The sequence below is a fragment of the Sciurus carolinensis genome, chromosome 2, assembly GCF_902686445.1.
Source record: "Sciurus carolinensis chromosome 2, mSciCar1.2, whole genome shotgun sequence".
NCBI classification, from domain to species: domain Eukaryota; kingdom Metazoa; phylum Chordata; class Mammalia; order Rodentia; family Sciuridae; genus Sciurus; species Sciurus carolinensis.
This window is the reverse complement of record NC_062214.1, coordinates 64,980,195-64,995,668: the sequence shown is the minus strand read 5'-3', so window position 1 is coordinate 64,995,668 and position 15,474 is coordinate 64,980,195. Positions and strand designations below refer to the sequence as shown.

At 34.4% G+C, this 15,474-nt stretch overlaps 1 long non-coding RNA gene across 2 annotated transcripts; it reads right to left on the bottom strand.

Moving 5' to 3' along the window:
* Window positions 1–6,526: 6,526 nt before the first annotated feature.
* Window positions 6,527–14,857, bottom strand: LOC124977795 (uncharacterized). Of its 2 annotated transcripts, none has more exons than XR_007107261.1 (3): window positions 14,811–14,857; window positions 8,429–8,701; window positions 6,527–8,181 (listed from the first exon to the last, which is right to left on the bottom strand). It is a non-coding gene; the product is annotated as an uncharacterized LOC124977795 (long non-coding RNA). The 2 variants fall into 2 exon arrangements; XR_007107260.1 differs by lacking the exon at window positions 14,811–14,857 and adding an exon at window positions 14,548–14,737.
* Window positions 14,858–15,474: the final 617 nt, after the last annotated feature.

Genomic DNA, 15,474 nt, shown 5'->3' with positions numbered 1-15,474 from the left:
TGGTTTTCATTGTATAGATTATTAAAATATAATGCTATATAGCTTATTTGAATTATTAAAATGATATAAAAATTATAGCAATGAGTTTCTAATAAGAACATTTTTGAGACTCTCACTTGAATACAGTTTTATTTTTCAGTCTCATCTCAATGCAGATGGATAAACATTTTACAGTACTTATTTATCATTGAAACTGAAAAAGGAGGCAAGTTTATAATGTTTGCAATTATTAGTATTAATATCATTATAGATTTTCCTGAGACCCTTCATGTTAGTTTTATAGTTAGGTGATGTTTTATGTTGCATAACAATCATCAATCAAATAAGCCCTTATCTATGGTGCAATATAGGTAAAACACACATGCACACAAAAATACAACTTCATTTCCATCTGTTAAAATCTTCATTTATATACTCATTAAACAGTTGTTATAGTGAGTTACACATACATGAACCAAGGTGAAGAAAATCTGTATTCTTTCAACAGATATTCATGCAACTCTTATATAATTGCAGTTTCTATTTTTGAGAATTAGCTAGAGAAATATGCAGAGAATTTTTAACACTCAACAGTTTTTATGTGAGAACTACACATGGGTTGTCATTTGCTTATTGTGGTACTCCTTTCCTCTCTGAAACGCTCTCATTTACCACAAAGTTTTGATCCAAAGTGGCTAATTTATAGTTTTTAAAAGAGAAGAAAATAAATGAGTGAAACTGACATCTTAGCATTTTCTCTCTCTCTCTTTTTTTTTTTTTTTGCATTCACTCAATTGGGAACCAATTGATTCAGATGCAACTGAACTGAATACACAAATAAATGAACTGGGCCTAATATGGCTTATAGGAGCACATTTTAAAAAATGTGTCTCAGTGTATTGAAAACCTTTTAGTGCAAGGTAGGGGGTTCTCAGCCTTTTTTAAACCATGACCCTACATTCAGGCACACTCAACCAGCCCTCTTCAGATGTGCCGAAGAATCTTTTGTTCTCCCTATTCTTCCAAAGACCTGCTCACAGAATCCTACAGTGAGACACAGAGGATGTCATGGGAATTAGCACAAAGGTTACAGGGTGCTCCTGACACATGAAGAGGTCCTCACTGCACGTGACAGTACAAATCCACTGTGACAGAGAGGAGGTCAGCTCCTGGGAATGGGTTCCAACCCTGTGACACCTCGCACCCTGGCAAGTTGCTGCCCAAGGACCCTGAGATTGAAACTTCTTATGTCGGTGGCACCTGTTCCCTGGCTCAGGCCCTTGTGATAGTCCCACAGCATGAGTTTAATTGCTGTTCAAACAACACTTTGCAGCTGGCAACTCAAAGTGTATGGGAAGATTCTCCTTTCTTCCATATTTACTCTCTAGATGTTTTAAAGAAGCAGTCTGTGTTGTTTTGGGATAAGGTCCCTATGAGTAATTTGCATCAGATAGAGGCAGCCTGGGCATGTGTTTTGGCTTCCTGCCTCCTTTTTAAATTTTATTTATTCATTCTTTTTTTTCTTTTTTGTAAATAGGATGTCTCCTGAGAATTAAGTCTGGTACCTGAGACTTCTCAGTACTTTAGAAGGATGCATGGGCATGAACAGGGTTTGGGCACTGGAGTGCTAGGTCAGCTTCAAAGAGTATTTAAGATCATCTAAGTTCATGTCCACAGCATTTAGCTCCAACCCAATCATTTTTCTTTCCTTGATATTAGCCATATTTACAGGGGTCTTAAAAGCATGTTTTCATATAAACCAGAACTGGTAAAGGCACAAAGGTATCTTGGATTCATTCTGTCTATATTCAAAGCAGACCATTACTTGGTGGCTAAAACAATGTAATTTCTGGTATAGTCTATTTTTCTACTCAGGGTTTCCCTCTTACTTTTTAAAAAATTAACATGAGTATATTTTAGGATTTTATATCCTCAGAAATTTGAGGCTAAAATCCCCTTTGCCTGGAGATAAATTTTTTTGTTTGTTTTTACCTGAAGGTAAACTGTTTTTTGATTCTAAAAATTTTGAGTTAGCATTAAGACTTCATAGAGCGGTTAGGCAAAGGAGGCCAGGGGCACTGGAGGAAAGAATTTTTTCCTAATTTGGGAGGCATGAAAACAGCTATAAAAACCCATGATATACCTCTTATACCATAAAATCCAGAATGCCTGTCTACTTCTGATTCTTGCCTATTTTCTAGCACCATTGGCTATTTGTGCTTCTATATATTCAGGATTCTCCATTCTTGGTCTTTCTCTAATTGTAATGACTGATTCAGAATTCACATTAAGTCATTAGCAACCAATATCAAACAAGAAAGACCTTATCAAAACTGGTTCCTAAGATAACTGCTATTCTCAACTTCACTATACCATTCTATAACTATTTTGTATTAGTAGTAAAAGTTTTCCTATAAAATAGGTAAAAAAAAAAAGTAAGTTTGAATATATTAAGTACCACAGGCACATGACCATTAGTAACAGAGAAATTTGCTTAATGCTTGACATTGCAGAATCAGTACTTATATCTCTCTGATTCCCAGATACCATAAAAGACAACATGAATCTTGTTAAAATACACACATTTTTTATAATGTATGTTGCTTTCTACGATCTTACACACATTATATCCTTTTTGCTAATAATAAATGCATGGAGGATGGAAATGTAAAATCTCTTTAGCACAGCATAGATAATGTGACCAAAGTTTCTTTACTTAACATATGACTCTTGGGAAGAGGAGAAATTCCCAGGACTTGCTTTGAATGCAAATATATGCATTATCAGTGGAAGTAAAGCAGCCAGCATTGTAGCAGACCACAGGGAGAATTAAGTCGTAGATAAGAATTAACCAAGGAAGAGTCAGTGCTACTGAGAGGTTACTGTTGATCTGGAAGCAAAGGGTTGCTTCGGAATGCATTTTACTTTGTAGTTGTGTCATTTTAATTTTTACATATGAGTACATTCATATCTTTAAAAACAAAATAAATTTGGTTGTCCTCTTTTCTGATTTTAAGAAATGATAAATGCTTAAAATGAAACAAGGTTTATATCCAAAGCTATTCAGTCATTGAATTATCTAAGTAGTGGACCTACTTTGTGAAAATGTAAAATGAATTATATAAGATTATTAAAATACATGAGTATAATCACACTCATCATTGTCATTATTAACTATTTCTCATCAATTATGAGATAAATCATCTATTAATAGTTTTTCCTTTAGTAATAATTTACTTGATAAAGAATAATTTGGGGGCTAGTGTTTCTAGGCAAGCAGGAGTGACTAGGGCATGATTGATCTTTGCATCATGAACAATCAAAATTAAGTATGTCAATAAAAAACAAGAAAGAAAAATTGCTTGCATCCATGCATCCATGGTTTGTTAAGACTCTGGACATCAGGCAAAAAAAAAAAAAAAAAGAAAGAAAGAAAAGGACAGTGATCTCTGAGAAATGTTAACTAAAGAAAATAAGTGATTGTTCAATATTCGTAACCTTAAAGAGTTTTTAGCTGCTACACAGGGAGGTAGACTACTGGGGTCAATGAGAGAGACCTTAAAAACTGACATGGTTAGAATTTTCTGGAGACAGTACAGGAAAGTGTACTCAGCATAGTGTTGATCTGCATGACACCATAAAAAGAATCTCCCAAAGAGAAAGAAAAAATTGCATTTGGAATCCAGGGACTTTCCTGCTTCCATCAACCAGAGAACTGGGTAGAGTCTCCTAAAGGTTTTTACCTAATGTGGGGAATAATTAGCTGTAGATTAACAAATCTCTGACCCTGCTTAAGAAATGTTAAAATGAAACTCTGAAAGGATCAATTTGTTTCCAAATAACTGCATTGAAGACTAATGCTCAAGAATTTTATAAGAATGTAGAGAATGTCAAACACCAATGAAGATAAAGGTCACAATGCTTGGCAGACAAACAAGCTTTACTGGTCATATTAAGAAGCAGGAAAATATGATGATAATGAAAAGAAAAATCAATCAACTGAAACTGATAAAGTACTGACACAGATGTTAGCATGCACACACAATGATATGAAGCAAGTATTATATCTGGATTCCATCTGCTCAGAAGGTTAAATGGAAGCATGAAAATATAAAAAAGATCCAAATCAAACTTCCACAGGCAAATTGTACAATCACTGTACTTAAAATTGTACTGGATGGTAGTAACAACAGATTGGACATTGCCAAAGGAAAGATAAGTGGAACTGAAGACATAGAATAGAAACAATCCAAAAAGTCATACATGAGGAAATACAATAAACAGTTTTAAAATAACTGGTAATCTGTGGGTCAACTTCAAGAAGCTTAATACACATATGATTGAATACCACCCAAGGAGAGAAGGGGAAGGAGATCAAAGATATTCCTAAATAAACAATGACATAACATTTTTAAAATGAGATAAAAATTCTAAACCCATGGATTCAAGAAACTCAATGAACACTGAGCACAGAAGGAAATCAAACCAGATTATATCAGTGAAAATAAGTGATAAGAAGAAAAATTTAAAAGCATCTAGACAAAAAATTACTTTAAACTCATAAGAACACAGAGAACAACTGTAGTAGATTTCTTTTCAGAAAGAATGCAAATAGTAGAGAAACAAAGCACCAAAATATAAAAGCAAAATAACACAGTTTCAGACCTTTCCAGAATTATTGGAAATAAACCAATGAAAAAATATAAAGGGAGATGAGAATTACACAAAATTCATACAAAAGCAATGAAAGAAGAAAAAGGAGAAAAGGAACATATTGAAACAGATAACAAAGAAATAGTAAGAAAATAGGCTTATTCTAAATATATCAGTGGTTAGATTAAATATAAATGGTCTAAGATTTCCATTTAAAAGGAGCAAATGTGGAATTGGATCTAAAAGCAAGACCCAATAATATGTTGAGTATAAAACCACATACTTTAAATGAAAGACATCAAATTAAAAGAATATAAAAAGAGAAACCTGAAGTAACTTTAGTAATAGCAGATAAAACAGATTTCAGATCAAAGAGTATTTTACCTGGGAAAAAAATAAAACTATTCCATAATAATAAATAAGTCACTTTTTCTGGACAATATTACAATCTGAAATTTCTCTACATCTAATAATGATATTAAATGCACACAGAAAAAACCTTAAAAGAGTTAAAAGGAAAAAATAGAAATAAATTCTAGAGACTTCAATGTTCCTTTCTTAATTATTAAACAAATAGACAAAGACCTATAATGATAAAAACAAACAAAAAAATCAGCTGACTTGATGTTTTCAATAATAGCAGAATACACATTATTTTCAAATATGTATAATTATCAAGGTAGACTAAACTTTTTGTTGTAAACAGTCATAAGTCAAAATAATTCTAAACTTTAAAAATGTGTTCTGTGATCACTATGGAATTAAATCAGAAATAAATAACAAAAAGATCTCTGGAAAATTCAGAGTTGTTTGTAAACTAAATAACAGATTTATAGATAACCCATGGTTATAAATAAATCAGTAAAATTATATAAAGTATTTTCAATAAAAGTGAAAACATCAATTTTGTGGGTGTTATTGTGTTAGTACCAACCTGAAGTTTTATAGCACTAACCATCTACATATTAACCACTTATATAGTAGAATAGACAGGCCTCAAATCAGTGTATATAACTTCTTTCTTAAGGAACTGAAAACGTGAATAAAACCATCAAGAAGCAAAAGAAAGGAAATAACAAGCATGAAAGAAGAAACATGAAATAGAAGGTAGAAAAACAATAAAAGAAAAATTCTTCAGAAAAAAATCTTGTTGAACCATTCACCATTGTGATCAGGAAAAAAAGTGAGATGATTCCAGTTTTCAGTATCAGTAATAAGAAAAGTCAAATCACTATATACTATCTATGTATTACAAGGATATTGCAGGAGTATTGTCTACAGCTTTTAGGTCAATAAATTTAGCAAGAAATGAAAGAGACCATTTCCATGAAAGATCAAAACGGCTAAAACTTTCTCAAGAAGAAAACTTTAGTAGCCCCATATCTAAAAGTAAATTATAGGAAATCAAATCTAATAATCAATATGAAGGACAGTGTATCTTGACAAAAGGAGGTTTATGCCAAGTTTAGTCCAATAGTTGAAAAATAAAGCTATTTTGCCATATTAAGAAACTAAGAAAATAATATCTATATGATCTTGTCATTGGGGGAGGGTGAATATGATAGAATCTAATATCAATCCTGAATAAAAACTTTAGAAAGTTATCAGCAATCAAAGAGTTGGTGGGAACTTTCTGATCCTGACAAGCACATCTGGGGAAAACTAAATAAATATCAAATTAATATCAAAAAACTAAGAGCAGGAATAAAGCAATAATTTTCATTCTCATGGCTGCTGTGCAACATTATATTAGAAATTCTATCCAGTGCAACATTGTAACAAAAATAAATAAAAGACATCCAGATTGGAAAGGAAGAACCAACAAAATCAATAAATTTATTAATAGACTCTAATTGTGGAAAATTCAAGAAAATCAACATCAAAAGCTTCTCAATTTGCAATTTTATCAAAGTTATAAGACACAAGTTTGATACATAAAAATCAATTTACATATATTCTAGCAATAAATATTCAAAATTGAAATTTTAAGTGGCACTGGTTATAAGGAATAAAATGTGACAAAAGATGTGTAAGTTTTCCATATCAAAAATTACAAAATTTTGTACACCAAAATGAAAGAATAAATAGGGATATAAAACCCTTGTTCTTGGATCTAAATGTCTACTATTTATAAGATGTCAGTTCTCCTCAAATCAATATTTAAATTCAACACAATCCCAGTCAACATTCCTGCAGGATTTTTCTGGAGAAATTGTCAAACTGATTCAAAACTTTATGTGAAAACATAAAAGGTCTAGAACAAACAAAATAACTTTGAAATAGAGAACAAAGTTGGAGAGTTAACACTACCCGTTTTTAAGACTCACTGTAAGTGCAGCAGAAATAAAGACCATATTGGTGAAGTTAAACAATTATACCTAGTGCGCTCTTATGGTTTTGATATGTGGTGTCCCTTAAAAACTCATGTGTGAGACAATGCAAGAAAATTCAGCAGTGAAGCATTTAGATTATTAGAGTTGGAACTGAATCAGTAGATTAATCCACTGGTGTGAATTAACTGAGTGATAACTAGGCAGGTAGGGAGTGATTTGAAGAGGTGGGTCTCTGGGAAAATGCCCCTGGAGTTTGTATTTTATCTCTGGTGAGGAGAACTCTCTCTCTGGTTTCTGGTTACCATGTCCTAAGCTGCTTTCCTCCGCCACTCCATTACTCCACTACCGTTCTGCCTCATAATGGTCCTAGAGCAATGGAGTCAGTCATCTATGGCCTGAGACCTCTGAAACTGTAAACCAAATAAACTTTTCCTCCTCTTTCATTGTTTTTGTCAGTTCTCTCAGTCACAGCGATGAAAAGTTGACTAAAACCGGAACAGAATAGAATTCAGAAGCAGACCACATATAAACAGGGAAAATCAATTTTTACAAAGATACAAAGATAATTCTGTGGATAAAACATAACCTTTCAACAACTGTTTCTTGTAGAACTGAATATCCATATGCAAAACATAGTAACTTATTCCTTTTAGCACATGCAAAATAAACTCATTATGGAACAAAGATCTAAGTGTGAAACCTATAACTACAACACTTCTGGACAAAAAACATGGGATGTTGGAGTTTGTGGGAGTGTTGGGAGCTAGGAAATATAAGGAGGTAGGAAAGAATTATGAAGTGAGGGCTATATTCACTATCTTGTCTGCTGTGATGATTTCATGTGTGTCAAAAGAGATTGCAATGTTTAATTACAGGTGGTTGACTGTATCACAATCATACCCCGATAAAGCTGGGAAACCATGTTTTGTTTCCTGCCTAACATGGGAGAAATCACAATGAACAGAGGATGTATATAGGATGAAATCAGTGGATCCAGCTCTTTCATTCCTTCATTCTGCTACAAGATTCCTGCAAAAGATGCATATCCTTTATCCATGTATAAGTAAAATGAGGTTCTGAGAGACAGAATTCATTTCTGAACTCACCCAGTAATGAGCCAATTTATATCCACTGCTCTTGGTGAATCCGGCTTTTACCCAGTGAGCTAAGGTGAAAGAGTTTCTTGGTAATCAGAGTCAGAGACGTGGATTCAAACCTTTTTGAAAAAAAAAAAAAGTTCCTTCTTTGCTTTTTAAACTCAAGCCAAATTACTTATAAATTGAACTTCCCTTTTTCCCCTAATAAATGAAAACAAAGTATCCATTTCATACAGTTTCTCTGATAATTGTATAAGAATAAATAAAAAATGCAAAAACATAATTATAAATGTATATTAGTGGGCTAGGACTGCCATTATAACACCATGGATTGAGTGGCTGAAACAACAGAAATTTACTTCTCACAGTTTAGGAGGACTGAAGTCCAGAATCAAGGTGTAGGCAGGTTTATTTTTTCCTGAGGTATCTCTCCTTGGCTGACAGAGGGCAATCTTCTTACTGTATCTTCATGTAGTCTTTTCTCTGTTCATCAGCCTGGCTGGTGTCCCTTCTGCTTTTTTATAAGGACACCAGCCATTTGGGATTAGAGTTCCATCCCCCTTGAGTGCCTCTTCAAGACGCTATCTTCAAATGGATGTTAGGGCTTCAACATGTGAATTTGGAGGAACATTATTCAGTCTGTAATATGCAAGCATAAAAACTGATATGAAGTACTAATTGTTTTCCACTGTCCTTCTCCCCAGCCAGTATTTACTCTTGGTTCTCTCCTAACACCCACTACAGGGCATTCCTCATTGATGCGAAAGGTTTTCAGTCTACAGTCAATTAAAAAAAAAAAATTCTTTCTGACCTTTTCCAGAATAAAGTCAATTCTAAGCTATCAAGTCAGTGAACAGAACCGGTAAGACAATGTGACTTTACAATTACTCAGTTTATTGGCACAGATTTCACAAAACAGAAAGAAAAGAACTTATAGAATATGCTCAGTCTCCAGAACCCATATCTAAGTAACATTTTGCATATAATTGAAATGCTCTCTTGTAATCCAACCTTTCGTCAGCTACAGATCTGTTCCATACTTCATCTCTTCCATACTTCTGCTCAGATACTCCTTCAAGTTTCAACTAACTGGAATCTGTGTTATGTTATTCTAATTATTCTTCATTCCTTTGTATGCATCACTTTTATTATCATTTTATAAGCTGGAGACTACAATGAAAAAGAAAAATTGGGTAACTGAAAGCTTCTTAGTCAACTTCTGTTTTTGATTACCCTGGTTTTGAACTCTCAAGAAAGGCAATATAATTCTATTCCCTAGAGTTCTGATAGAGTCATTTTTCCAAGATCTAGGCACTGTTTCCATATTTCACTTAAAACATTTTACTTGCAAAAGTTTGATGCCTGTTTTTTTGGTAAAGTAAGTTCCCATTCCCATCAGTGTAGCTGCTTCAAATCCCTTATTGTGGTTTGGGAACAAGTAGGCATCAGTTGTAAGAACTGAATATTCTGATTTCCTCCACTGTCCCTGGATATATTTAAACTGTTTAGATTAACAGAAAATTGTTTACTTATTAGATGTACATTTTGGATATGAGTTCCCAAATTTTACAAACATATGAAAAAAACTCATGAACTGTAAGACACTATGGAATTACTTTCTTATTAGCATTTCCACTTCAAATGTTTAATATGAGGACAGATTTGTTGGACTTTTTGAAAATAAACAGATAAATTGAGTTAAGCAGCACTACTGTTTATTATTTGTCATTTTAAACCTTTAAACACAAACTAAATTGGTGGCTCCTTCACTTGACAGACACATGCATATCTATGGAAAGTTTGAGTAGATTGAGGAGGTCAAAATTTCTTGAATGTTTTATAATGTTAGGATTTGAAAATTAATGTGTACATGGCACATAGATCTCATAAGTCATTTAAGATTTTAGATGTATTATGATTATTTTCTAACAATATTTGATATATAGATTTATACAGTTAGGGGGGATTATATTATATTGCTTCTTTAGGAATTTAATTTCTATACATAGAAATTTGATTTAAGATAATGTTTGGTAGTAAAAATTCTGGGAAAAACAAAATGTGTTTATGTTACTGAAGCAGAGATTGTTATTTAAACCTTTTTTTTTCTTTTCTTCTTGAAATTCAATAGTTGAAATATATGTTTACAAAAATGGTTCTCCTTATTAAAGGGAGAAAGTTTTTTATGATAGATCAGAAAACCAGTAAGTTCAGTTTTCTCTCTCAATTAGGAATAATATGAAATTAAGAAAACAGGGACAAACCTCAAATGAGCCATCCTGCCTTCTCTCAGTCTTTGTGTGTATTGAACCCCAGGCTGCAGTTTAGAAATGAAGGCTTTCTGGACCCATGCTAAGGTCTCTCCAAGCTGCCTATTCCACAGAGGCCTTAAATGTCAAATTCTTAAGTCATCTCAATTGTCATCACATCTTATTGCCAATCACATAACCTATGAGGACAGCTGCTATCAAAATCCATAAATGTTTTCCCTCCATCAACCATATCTCTCAAATTAAAGTCATCTTTACCTGATCATTTTCAGACAGAGTACTAATTCACCTATGCTCAGTGTTCAAAAACATCTCTTAATGAGAACTATAACAGCCTGTGAACTCTGCACTGGAATCTTGTAATGTATGCTCTCGATTTTTGGTTAAGTAGTATAGTGACATCTCACCAGAGATAGAGCGACCCTCTAGTTCCTTACTGTTGACATGGGAATGCAAAGAACATGCTCACGCTTCATTTTAAGAGGGACAGAGGTGGCAGTGGTAAGCAGAAAGACCACTTTTATAGATGGCTATCTGCTCCTTTGACAGGGTTCCACTAATCAACCAAACACTGTAGGGAGGGGGAGACTTGTGCATCAAATAGTACAGTCACTGAGGAGAAGTATTATCAAGAAACCACAGATTAAATTTTCAAGTTAGCTGTTATTTAAGCGGCATAATTCTGTATGGCAATGAATATTGTGTTAAAGTATTCTCCGAAATAACTTCTATTTGCCAGATATAACCCTAGATTACTGTTCAGAAACTGGATGCCATGTCATTCAATTAACACTGAATACATGAACTGGACAATTAAGTTAGCACATCATCCCACTGTATCCTACTCTCATTTCACCTTTCTTAAATTTGATCACCATTTGATATATAAGGCATTGCTGACACAGGTTACTGTGATGCCAGTTTACCAAAGAGATTTAAAAAAAAAATTTGTTTAGAGTGTGTACACACTTCTTCAAAGATAAATGCACACCAGAGAAAATCCTAACAGCTTTTAATTTCCATGCTTTTCAGTTTTATTGTTGTAAATGCAACTGTTTATAGGACTAATGACACAGGCTGGCTCTGTTGAGTCAATTACACCAGTAGGCAGTTGGATCAGATTCTTTACTCATGTTCCATTTACACTGTGTGGATGTCTGATATTCGACTAAATTGAATTGCACCAGAGTGCCTTGGTGCTTTCCATCTTCTGCATCCCTGCACACTTTATAGCACAATGAAATAAATGATAATATGCTAGATGCAGGGTGGTGACTGTGCACAAGCACATGTGGCCGTAGCTACACAGTGAGTAATAGTCAACCAACAGCTTGGTTTGTTATATTAGATGCCTCGACTATGGCAGTATTCCATGGAAGAAATCTTATCAAACTTATGAATGGGTGTTTGTGTTTGGGTTGTGAGTTTATTATTGTTTTGTTTCTTGACTTTATAAAGGAGAAATTGGGGTCAATGAAGAGAGAAAATGGGGGAGATTTGTGACCTTGAGTGCTCATGTTAGCAACGGTAACATACGACCATCTGGACAAGGGTACCATGCAGACAGATGCTAAGCCGGCTCCCTGCACACTCCTAAATGCCAGAGTGCTTCTCTGCTGACCCACAACTAAGCATGCAATTCTGGTAATGAGTTGCCCAGTGTGCAGAGATCTTGATGGTTCCAATTTATGCCGCATTGTGGGAAGATGCATAATGCAGGGAAGGGTACCCTAGAAGACTGCTTATGGCTTATTCACTCATTTCCCTTCTGATATATTTCATAATATTGTTGTCATCTATTGCATTCCTGATTATGAACCAGATATAGTATGTAAATACTCTCACCTAATTCCAACAGCAAACCCTGAGGTAGCAGTAATATCCACCAAAATGCATATGGACCTGGAGACATAGGCTATTTATTGCTGTAGAGCACCTAGCATTACTGTTTGAACCCAGATATATCTGAATCAAACCATATTCTTTTTTTTTTTTTTTTTTTTTGGGTGCTGGGGATCGAACCCAGGGCCTTGTGCTTGCAAGGCAAGCACTCTACCAACTGAGCTATCTCCCCAGTCCCTTCAAACCATATTCTTTAGCTAGTATGTTGAACATTTTCCTCAATAAGTATATTTCAAATTAGGTTAGTATTTAGGGCTAGAATCCTTAGAAAACTTACAGTATTTTTTGAAGAACTTTTTGTTACATTTATATTAGAGCACCTCAATGCTAAAGCATAGTGTCAAAAGATAACCAGTTTGCCGGGCGTGATGGCCCACACCTGTAATCCCAGGGCCTCAGGAGGCTGAGACAGGAGGATCCCAAATTCAAAGTCAGCCTAAGCAAAAGTGAGATGCTAAGCCACACAATGAGAACCTGACTCTAAATAAAATAGAAAAAAAGGGATGGGGATGTGGCTTAGTGGTTGAGTACCCCAGGGTTCCATACCCAGTACTAAAAAAAAAGAAAGAAAAAGTTAACCAACTATAGCAATTTATCTTAACTCTTCATGTATCTTGAAAAGAAGGAGATAATCTGGGAAATCTCTGATTTTGAACTGTTGAAATCACTTAATTAGCAGATTTCTGAAATATTAAATAAGTAACTATGTCATTAGGGTAAATGGAAAAGTGATGAGAATAATAACTCTATGTGTATTCATGAATTAATCTTGGGATATAATTTATTTGTTAGTTTGAACTAATCCAAAGAAAATCACAATTATTTTAACAATAACAGGCAAAGAAAAACCTAAGCTATCATTTCTCACTTAGAATCATAAGGAAATAACTGGTGTGAACTTATTCCTTTCTCATTTTTGTCCTCTTGAGACCTCACTAACATTCTTCCTCTAGTGCATTTTTTACTTCTTCCATGAACCAGTATTGTAGGACAGTGATACTAAAGAAGTGCCAACAAGAGGAAGCACTTTGAACCAGATGAACAAGGCCCAGAATGATTAGGACTGAGGCCTTTTCATCACCCTAAAAATATAACCCAGAGTTGGGGGACCTATGATTTCACTTCAGACTCAATTCTTTCCTTTTTGTTGATCTTTTAGATGTGCAGTTTTCTCTGAGGGCCATTTTCAAGGTCATGCAAACATTTTCAACCTCCATTGGACCTCACAATGAGTAATGCATTGGTAATCATTTCCACACACTTAATGAAGTGTAGGTGAAATTCCAGTGCCTTTTCACTAGTCAAGAACCTGAGAAGTGCAATTGTAAATAGACACACAAGCTGCCAATACTCAACTTCCAAGAGATATAATGATGTCATTTGATATGGGTTGGTGTGTTTTAATAACTGCCTTCTCCAATTCTGGTCAACTTGAATGATGGAAAAAATATATAAAAAATATCTGAATTTTAATCTTCTTCAGCAACCTACCAAATGAATTTATGTTTGTTGTTTTAACTGTTTTATTTCTCTACTTGGAGACTTAGCACAGTTCTTTGAGGCTTCATTGAAGGAAAAAATTCTAATAAATATTGTAAATTATAAAGCAATGTTTTAAATGTATTTATCAAGAATGTATGGTTGTTAACTATGTTAGAAATTTTAAAAATTGTAAACAATTAAAAAATACTTCTTCAAAGGCATTGTGACAATGAATAACTTCAAATTTATGTGCTCTATTAGTTTTGTAAAATAAAGATATGTAGAATTGACATGAGATCTGAATAAAACTGAGTGAATTGTCCCAAGTACATGGATGCAGAGGAATTCAATAGCAATAGCAATCTCAGTGTCAAAACAGTCACCATTCATGTATGGAGCACTTGCTAGTAGCTGAACAGCATGTGACAGCAATGCTGAACCATAAGCATGAATCCTTATTCCACAAATAAAGAAACTGGGTGTAGAAAGGTGACGTACCCTCTCCAGGGTTATTAGACCAGTAAGTTCAAGAGGAAGAATTTATCTTACTTATTCTGTAGCCCCTGTTTTATTTTCATTAAGCCATCTGAAAGAAATGCACCCTATCTAAAAATGAATTGAATATAATGTTTTCAAAAGCAAATAAGCAAATTGTATGATACAGACATCGCCACCAGTTAACTTACTGCTGTTTCCCCGGTTGCTATGAGTAAGGGCATAGCACATCACTGCTCCTTCCAGTGTATACAGGAGGTGGCATTGAATAATGTTTAGGCATGTAAGACACTGAGTACATATTGCCTGAAATCAAGTGTACGCTCCGCCACTTACCAGCTGGGATTATATTTCCTTTAATTTTTTTCTTTCTTTCTTGAGGCATCATCCTGGAGATTTTTCCAAAGCAGTAGAAACAGTTTTCAGAATAGTTTTGCCTATTGTCCGCCAGTTATGCAGACAGTGCCAGTTGCCCTTGGAAGATGCCAAGGTATTATCTGACATATGATCTCAGCCAGGGCACTTGATGACACCCTAGTGCCCCAACATGATCACTTCTAAAACCAGGTGAGACAATTACTTGAGGGAATTTTACTCACCTGATCTTTCATTAGCGCTGCTTCACAAACCACAGCATGTGTTATTTTTAGTGAATGACGACCCTGCTCCAGAACACAGGCACATTAAGGAGACCTAATTATGGATGATGGTCCTGTTTGGTTGTTAAGGGAGTGAGGCATGATAGGAATTTGTGAAGTTAAATTACCAGATAACAAGAGACTTTTTTTTTTTTTTGTACAGTTAACTCATGATTTAAGTAGAAGTGGGGATGAAAATTGAAATACACCATCATTTTAGAGATCATTTTATGAAGGAACTAGGATTTCACGTGCATTTGGCACTTTCTCAGCTACTTTGACCCAGTATATTTCCAGGAAAATGTCAATTAAAAATGTGCCCTTCAGAAGAGAGGGAGAGGTACAGATTCCAAGATAATAAATAGTGGAGGAGAGGAGGGTGAATCAGAATATTGGCTTCCAGCTGGCAGGATAGAGGTGGTTATAATTGAGAAAAATAAAAACTGGAATTAGGCAGCCATTCAGTAAAGTCAAGCTGCTACTCGGCCATCACTAGACCAGTATGCCCCCAAATTTAGTGCTGGTCATTTTTTAACAATTGTGGTCCCTACGCTGCTATAAAAGTTCTCCTATCCGACCCCTGTGTTTTCTTCCTGGATACTAGCTGTCTTTCTAATGTAAGTAA